The sequence below is a fragment of the Triticum aestivum genome, chromosome 5B (genome assembly GCF_018294505.1).
Source record: "Triticum aestivum cultivar Chinese Spring chromosome 5B, IWGSC CS RefSeq v2.1, whole genome shotgun sequence".
Classification (NCBI taxonomy): Eukaryota; Viridiplantae; Streptophyta; class Magnoliopsida; order Poales; family Poaceae; genus Triticum; species Triticum aestivum.
The window spans coordinates 629407383-629416586 of NC_057807.1; positions in this window are offsets into that span (position 1 = coordinate 629407383).

Consider the following 9204-nt stretch of genomic DNA (forward strand, 5'->3'; position numbering starts at 1 on the left):
TCAGGTTGATCCACAGAGACTGAACCCTCCGGTTGGTCAATCACAATAGAAACTTGATCCTGTTCAGGCGCAGGCGGCTGCAAGACCTGCTCATCAACAACTTCATCACCCCACACTGCATTACCCCAACCAGGCACATCCACATTAACAGGTGGAGCAGGTGGAGCAAGAGGGGCATCATTCCATCCCAACATTGGGTACGGAGGAAGAACAAATGGCAAATTATCCTGAATCAAGTTACCAGGCAACGGGTGGGGGTTTCCATCTAACGGCATAGGGTCTTCATCATTTGGCATTTGGTCTGCAAAATCAGCCCCAAGAACATAGCATGCAGCAGTCCAGGACACTTGGGCACCTCCCCATTCCGCATAATCACCAAAAACCACATCTCTTGAAACAAGCGGAGTGTCAGGAAAACTAGCCTCCACCATAGTTCGGACAAGATAAGGATCCTCACTGTCCCAAGAAATAAACTTTCCAAAAGTACCAATAGCTTGTGAGATGAACTCAGTAGAACGGTAATCTAGAGGAATCTCAATGAACATTAACTAGCCCTTGCGAAAACCATTTGTTCCTTTGAAATTTTCCCCCTCATCATGCTTCATAAATCTAACAAAACGATCATTGCCCAACGGAAAAGGCGCATGCTGAATCAAAGTATATCTAACTGACGGATCTCTGACTTGAAACAGACCCACCCCATGGAACCACGGCTGAGCAGATCGAACCATAATACCTGAATCTTGGAGAAACTGAACCACCTCCTCACGCACTGGGCCCAGCGGTCCGCCCGGCGCCGGCATTACTTCAGCTACCATGCAGTCCTCATGGCGTCGGGTCGGCCAAGCAGCCGGCGTGAAGAAGGTGCGAGGAAGCCGACGATCGCCACCATCGATGATGTGGTGGTCAACAGGCACAAATTGCTGAGGATCAAGCTCATAGTTCGCCATGGATGGAGCAGGAGGTGTTCATGGTTTTTCTTTGGCGTGAGGAGAAGGAAGATGCAAAGGGGGCGGCGGCGATGGGACTGGACAGTCTATCCCAATAACTCTGGCTCTATTCCCATGAGAGGCAGCAGATTCCGATAAAATCGTTTTTTGGTGCACCGAAATTGGCTTCCAAACCAATCCATTGGAGCGCGCGAAATCATTACAGTCTCTGCTAGAGTGACCTGGGCAAGAGCAAGCCGAGCAGACCGCTCGCATTCCACAAGCCGCAGACAGGTGGCCCCTAATAGAGCAGAGAGAACACGTCATCACATGGTCCACCATGTCATCGACCATAGCTTCAAACTGTCTCGCAGCCTCTTGAGAGGAGGGGATTTGCTCATCACAGATCAGTGGGCTTGGTTCCGAAGACGTGGAAGGCCCAAAAGAAACTGGGCTGACCGGCTCATTTGGGCGAAGGCAGGCCTCCTCCTCAACAGGATCAACATTAGGAATATTTTGAATCGGAGGCGATCCCGCGTTAGCGGAAAGAGCGGGCGTAATCCCTGCATGCACGGAGGAGAAATCCTCGGAAACCGGATCCACAACCGGAGCAGATGAGATCGGCCGGCACAACTCCGGCAAAGGAGAGATCGTACCAAAGACAATGGGTGGACGGGCCACAATCCAAAGCAAGTCCGGTGCGGGTGATGGATGAATGACTACACGTTCATGAACAGGAAGATCATACCCCGCATCCCTCATAGTGTCAATGCATTTTTGTGAAGCTGGGTATCTATACCCCTTGCAAGCCGAGTAGCGCTCAAACGTGGCAAAAGAAAGAGTCTTCTTGGAGGGAGCATCCGATTTTAAGGCAGATCTAACTGGGGGTTTATGCATAGCCAATAGGCCTAAAGAAGATCGCCGCTTGGTTGGACTAACTAGAATCCACTCAGCATCACATTCTTTCCTCCAGATCCTGAGCTCTCTAATCCAATTCGGTCCACCATTACCCCATAAATGAAAATAACTCTTGAATAGATCACAAGCAAAAGAGTGTAGGTCCATGATGATAAAACCAACTTGCTTGCAAGAAACATGGAAAGAATAAACCTTGCCTTTGATGTGATCAACGTGAAGGTCAATGGCCGAACCTCCAATTGCAGCTTCCAAAGCCGCAGCCACAGAATCCACCGAGAGACGGAAGGCATGACGGCTGAATGAGACAATTAAAATAAAAGGCCTCCTATGCCCCGAAGGATGAACAGAATTCCCAGTAGATTTGAAAACCTCATCTAAAAAAACCCTACCCTTGGAGAAATCCAAGCCAAGGGTAGATCCACCAGAAGAACCCATGGAAGATGGGTATGTCCTTGATCCAGAGGAGACGCCGGAGATGTTGATCGGAGAGAATCCACAGATTAGTGGAGGAGTGGAGAGATCGCCAGAGAGGGGGGTAGCGCCATGGTGGGGGGTGGGAGCGCCAGATATCCTGCAACATGAGATGTTGCAGCCATGTAGGTCAGTACATTGAATGTACTGGCAAATTCACACCATAGGACAATGATGAATAATAGCTATCACTACATGCATGTTTGGCTGGTGGAAAGCTCTAAGTTTATTTTTGCATAAAGCCAACTTTTCCCTACATCAAAGGGATATATTTTATCTAACTACAAAGTTTGTTGAAAATATTGAGAAGGTTCCTCCAACTCAATCCCAAATTAATAATCATCAACCCAACAAATTATTTAAGTAACATGATGAGATCAACACGATAATCCAAGAACCAGATACTCAAGATGTCCATAACCGGGGACACGGCTAATCATGATTAGTTTGTACACTCTGCAGAGGTTTGCGCACTTTCCCCACAAGACTTGATCGCCTCTGTTGGATTTCTCGCACAACAAGGTGTTTGAGAAACGGATGACCGAGATATAGTCTTTCAGAAGCATTAACTCTTTACTCTGGCTAGACAGTACCACCTACACCCCCTACATCTGCTAGTCTACCTCTTCAAGAGCTCATGCAACATACTCAACTATGCGAGAGCCCATAATGGCTTGTGGCTACACACGGAAGTTTCTAGCATGAATAATCTTATGATCCCTTTGAGCCTGGGTGGCATTCCATAGGGTAATCACACGGGTCCTCCGGGATTCCCTTGGGCAAGCACTGGGTTCTCCAGGTGCTCGGGCAAACCACTAGGTACTCCAGGGTGCCCCTACCATTCCGCCCAGATGTGTATTAAAGTAGCCACCTTAAGTTAACCATTAATTAACAATGCTCAGATCTGTCATGGATACACTCACCCAATCCACGTCTACGGGCATAGCATAGCATTATAAGCATCACGTAGAAGTAACTCCCAAAGGTTTGATAATAAACAGGGCAATAGGTTCTACCTCATCATCTACTTCCCAAACCCACATGTTAAATCAGATCCTAACCATGCAATGTTTGAGGGTTGAAACTAATGCATAAAAACTGGGTAATGAAGGGATATGATCAAAGTGTGAACTTGCCAGTACTGTTGATGAAGATGATGTCGTGGTTCTAAGCCTGACAGTAGAATAGGGGGGGTAGGTATGAAGAGGCAAGATCCTAGCTATGGAGTAGTTGTATACACAAGGGATTTACGAGTTCAGGCCCTTCTCGGAGGAAGTAATAGCCCTACGTCTCGGAGCCCGGAGGCGGTCGACTGGATTATATGCGTATGAGTTACAGGGGTGCGAACCCTTTACACTGAGGAGGGGGTGGCTTATATAGTGTCTGCCAGACCCCTCCGGCCCTCAGTTATGCGGGGTTTAAAGTACATTAAGGCCTGGCGTTACTGGTAACGCCTTACATAAAGTGTCATCATGACTATAAAGACTACTTAATTACAGACCGTTTGGGTACAAAGTGACTCTTGAACTCCTGGTTGTCGAGTGAGGCTTCATGGTCGAGTGTCTTTGAGTCCGTCGAGTGGAATCCCTCCAGGTCGACTGGAAGGCAGTTTCTTCTAGAGATGTCCTTGGGGAGGGTATCTTTGGACAGGTCCATGACCCTACCCTAGGTACATGGCTTCATCATTAGCCCCCGAATGGGTCGAGGTTTGAGTGAGGAAGGAGTTGAGGATTCCTCCGACCTATTTTTCATGCTATGAGTGTGTCTTGTTCTAGATCAATGGCTTTTAGTGATGGCACCAACTTCTTTTTCAGTCGCCTTGATCCATTCGTTGTATCTATCGAGTGAACTTTATGAACTTGGAGATTTCCGAGCGACGGATCGGAGGAAATCTGCGGTCTGACAAGTTGCTCTGCCATTCGCAGATTTAGCGGGATCCGAATTTTGGGAAGCGCGCAAAGCGGGGGAGGCCGCGGTACATGGATGGGATAAGGCAGGGACGCCTTGATCCTTGCGCCACCTTTTTCGCCACGTATCGCGCGCACGCCTATTGCGGGATTTGACAGGATCGTCCGGGCCTACCAGTCAACCACTCGGAAGAGACTTCATATGAGGCGCCGGACGGGGTTCTTTTGAACAGTGCGCCCTCATTCCCCTCTCCCTCTTCCTCAAACTCGCCCACTGCGCTCGCTTCCATCCCCGCCCTACTGCTCCTTGCGTGCCTCGCCGGCGATGATGGTGAAGGAGAAGACGACGGCTTTGGAACGGGCGAAGAAGGCGACGGCAAAGGTGAAGGGGAGAGCGACCAGTCGGGGCGGATCCTCGTCGCGGTCCGGCCTGCCGCAAGGCTGGATCCAGGGAGACTGGATCCGCTCGACCATCACCCAGAAGGACCTCGACAACCTGGCCAACGAAGGACTGATCCCCCATGGGTCAGCAAGGCTTCCGAGGACGGAGTGGCAGCCGCAGCTTCAGGAGGGTGAGTGCGTTCTCTTAGCCACCCATGTTGATCGCGGGTTTTCTCTACCGCCAAACCTTTTCTTTCGGGGGTTTCTGAACTTCTTTGGGGCACAACTCCATCACTTCACACCCAACTCCATTGCCTATCTCGCCGCTTTCGTGTCTTTGTGCGAAAACTTCTTGGGTTGTCGGCCGCACTGGGGCCTTTTCAAACACATTTTCACCTGTCGCTCTCAGACGGTGAAAAAGGCTAGCCCGAGTGACGAGAAAACCCAAGTAATCCAGATGTGTGGGGGTCTTGGGGTTCAGATGAGGAGTAAGAGTGCCTTTCCAGTCATGACCCTTCCCGAGTCAGTCCGAGGGTGGTAGTCGACCTGGTTCTACTGCCAAGACCAGCTGACGCCAGGGCAGTCGACTGGCCTCCCCCCGTTCTCCACGGACCGAGTGAACAAGCCGTCCTCTCTGAAGGTGCTTCCGGAGGAGGAGGCTCAGGTTAGGATGTTGGTGGAGCGTGTAGTCCAGCTCATTCGCGACGGAGTGACTGGCATGGATCTTCTGGAGGTTTTCCTTCGACCGCGCATTCAGCCACTTCAATATCGGGGCCATCCGATGTGGTTGTACACTGGTACTGAAGACACCACTCGGGTCCACCCGGAGGAGGTCGACAATGCCACTCTAGAGAGGTGGATGACTGCCATCACAGGGAACAAAGATAATCCCTGTGGAGCCAGGAGGATCCTGCCACTCGACCAGTCATACGAACCAGACAAGGTCTGACCACATTTCTCTGACTGTGACTCTGTTTCTTTCATTCTGCTTTGCTACCATTTGGTCGACTGACTATTTGTCTTGTTTGTTGTCTTCCAGATCACTACCGAGATGTATTTGATGCCCAACGGGGCGCAAGAACAGACCGAAGAGGAGGATGGGAGCGGAGGTGAAAGTCAGGAAGAGTGGGAATCTGATGGTGAAGAGGATGACGAAGAAGCTGGCTCTGATGAGGAAGAGGAGGAGGAAGAGGAGGAGGAAGTCCAGCCTCCCCGTACCGAGAGATGATCCAAGCTCGTCCATGACCCTGCAGTCGAGCGTGGCAAGGGGGTCGTGCCTGCTGGGCAATCGACCAAACGTCCTCGGACGACCTCTTCGGTGCCGACTGAGAAAGCACCGAAGCAACCCCGAGCGGCGTCATCAAAGCCAACGAAGGCCCTGCTGAAGATGAGGATGGCGATTCCCACTATTTCCAGGTAATGGCATAACTTGTGTTTTCTTGTTTCACATGGATTCACTCTTGGTCGATTCGTTCGCTGGCCGACTGATTTTTGAAACCGCAGTGCTGCTACTTCTGGGACCTCGATCAGACATGAAGATCAAGAAATGGAGGACGCTGCCACTTCCAACCCTGGTATGATCCCTATAGTTTCGCTTTCGGTCGATAGGATCTTTATCTTTAACTTTTGAATCTTTTCTGCAGCTCCACCTAATATCATCATTGATCTCCCTGATGATGACGATGAGGAGCCACTGAGGCAGAGGAGGAACAGGAAGACGTCTGCTGGCAAGACTGCTCAGGTCGTATCAGCACCTGATGTGCTGGTTCCGGAGGGGGGCAACGCCACTCGGACTACTGTGTCCTTTGTTGTGCCTCTGATGAGTGCTCGCCCTCCGTCGTTGAGTGCAGATCCGCCTTCTCTTTTTTCCACCCATCACGTCCCAGAGGACCAAGCAGGCGCTGCTAAAGAAGCTATATGTCAAGGCGGGGTCATGATGGAGCAAGTGAAGGCGATCCGAGACGCCAGTCAAGCGGCTTATGATGCAAGCTTGACCCTTCAAAGCAATGTCCAGGTTAGTTGACCACCGCTCGTACACCCACTGGGTGTGTCGATTGAAATGTCTGGATTGGTGGGGGCACGTTGAGTGCACCCACTGGGTGTAGTCCCCGAGACTATGGTGGACTGTAGTCTTTATGTCTTGAACTTTTTCTCTTTTGCTTTCTTCACTCGATCTAGTCGAATGGAATCATGGAACCAGTGGGGGCACACTGAGTGCACCCACTGGGTGTAGTCCCCGAGACCGTGGTCGACTGCTGGTAGTCGACTATTGTCTGAAGAACACTCTTTTTTTGAAACTGTGTCTAACTGCTGGTAGTTAGCCTTTCTGTCTCTTTTGGTCGACTGATCGACCCGAGCTGATAGAACTAGTGGGGGCACGCTGAGTTCACCCACTGGGTGTAGTCCCCGAGGCTACAGTTGAATGTTTTGATTCGGCTGTAGTCTTAGAAATACTATGATTTTTCTCTTAGTCACTCGAAGTGGCCTATTTTTGACGTCTGTCGATTGATCTTTCGCAGAAATCTTGCGAGCTTGTGGCTCGTTATACTAAGTTGGAGAACAAGCATATCCAGCTCGAACTTGATCTGAAGCTTGTCCAAGAGAACTTCACGAAGGCGAAGGAGGAGGCAAAAGGTATGTTTGGTGAGAACCTTGACGATCGCCCTTATTTCTTGTCCCTTTCTAAGCTTGACCTCACTGCCATTTTGAAGATAAACTGAGGGATGCTCTAAAGAAGAAGGACCTTGACCTTGCCGAGGCGCAAAAAGCGGCTTTGGACAAGACAAAACTTGCAGAAGAAAAGCTTGCTTCAATCAGCAAACTTTAAGAGGAGAATACCAATCTGAAAGCTGCTCTCGACGCGGCCAACAAGGAGGTCAGTCGATTGAAGAATGACAAGATATATAGCCCTGAGTGATAAGGCTAGCGAACCGGCGGGAAAGAAGAACGACTTAGAGGCTTATCTGGGTGGGCTCGCCAAGAAGTTATTCCTCATGCTCGAAGGTAACCCCTTATATCCGACTGGTAATCACTGACTTATTGTAGGACTGTTAGCTTATCCTTGGGTTGTATCCACAGAATTCTGCCAAAACTTTGAAGAGGAGACTAGTCGAGTGGAGACTGGCTTGGATCCCATCAACTCTCATGTGAAGGATGAAGCCGCCATGAACATGCTCCGTCTCGAGTCTCGCGTTGCTGCTGTGGTCGACTATCTTGCGAGACTGAAGGTTGCAACATCGCGCATCGACACAGCACTCTGGCCCGGAGAAACACTTCAGAACGACCTCGAGTCTCTGATGACTCGACTGAACGAGGTTCCAAGTCGAGTGCAAGAATGGAAGAAGTCTTCTGCCAGGTGTGGTGCTGATGTTGCTCTATCTCTGGTCCGTGTTCACTGCAAGGACGCGCGAGAGGACAAGCTAGCATCTCTCAAGGTGGCCAATACCAAGAAGCATGACTTCCGATCTTTCATGGAGACCTTCATTGCTGCTGCCACTTAGATCGCAGATGGAATCGACATGGACGAGTTTGTCGTGCCTTCCACTCCACCGCAGGAGGAGTAAAAAACTTCTATGCTTGATGCCTTAAATTTGCCTCGGAATGCCGAGTGGTTTTTGTAACCGGTAAACTTTAACAGGCCTGGTGCCTGAGAACTTCTGGATCCGTAGGACGCTATCTGAACTTGGGTTTGCCGTTGAATATGTTTGCATTTGCCTTCGAACGAACATTGTCCTTCGCTCGGAATATATGTTAGTGTTTGTGATGCACTTTTGCAGGTAGGGATGAAGCACAGATTGCAATTGACTTGTACCTCGTCATCCTTGCAGAGTGGAATGAATCTCATACTTAGGCTGGCACTGGGCTGCAGCTAAGCCCCCGAGTGGAAAGTTTGCTCTCCACTCGGTAGGATTTTCAAAAACTTAGGCGAGCACTGGGCTGCAGCTAAGCCCCCGAGTGCGAGGTTTGCTCTGCACTTAGTAGGATTTTCAAAAACTTAGGCGAGCACTGGGCTGCAGCTAAGCCCCCGAGTGCGAGGTTTGCTCTGCACTCGGTAGGATTTTCAAAAACTTAGGCGAGCACTAGGCTGCAGCTAAGCCCCCGAGTGGGAGGTTTGCTCTCCACTCGGTAGGATTTTCAAAAACTTAGGCAAGCACTGGGCTGCAGCTAAGCCCCCCGAGTGGGAGGTTTGCTCTCCACTCGGTAGGATTTTTGTGGTGTACCTCTGAAGGAGAAGGTAACAGTCGACCTGCGCCTCGTCCTCCTTGCGGGTCGCACATTGTATTTGTGGTGTAGCTCGGAAGGAGAAGGTAGCAGTCGACCTGCGCCTCGTCCTCCTTGTGGAGCGCACGTTGTATTTGTGGTGTAGCTCGGAAGGAGAAGGTAGAAGTCCACCTGCACCTCGTCCTCCTTGTGGAGCGCATGTTGTATTTGTGGCGTAGCTCGAAAGGAGAAGGTAGCAGTCGACCTGCACCTCGTCCTCCTTGCGGAGCGCACATTGTATTTATACGTAGGCGAGCGCTAGGATGCAGCTAAGCCCCCGAGTGGGAGGCTGGCTCACCACTCGGCAGGATTTTGTTTAAACTTAGGCGAGTACTTGG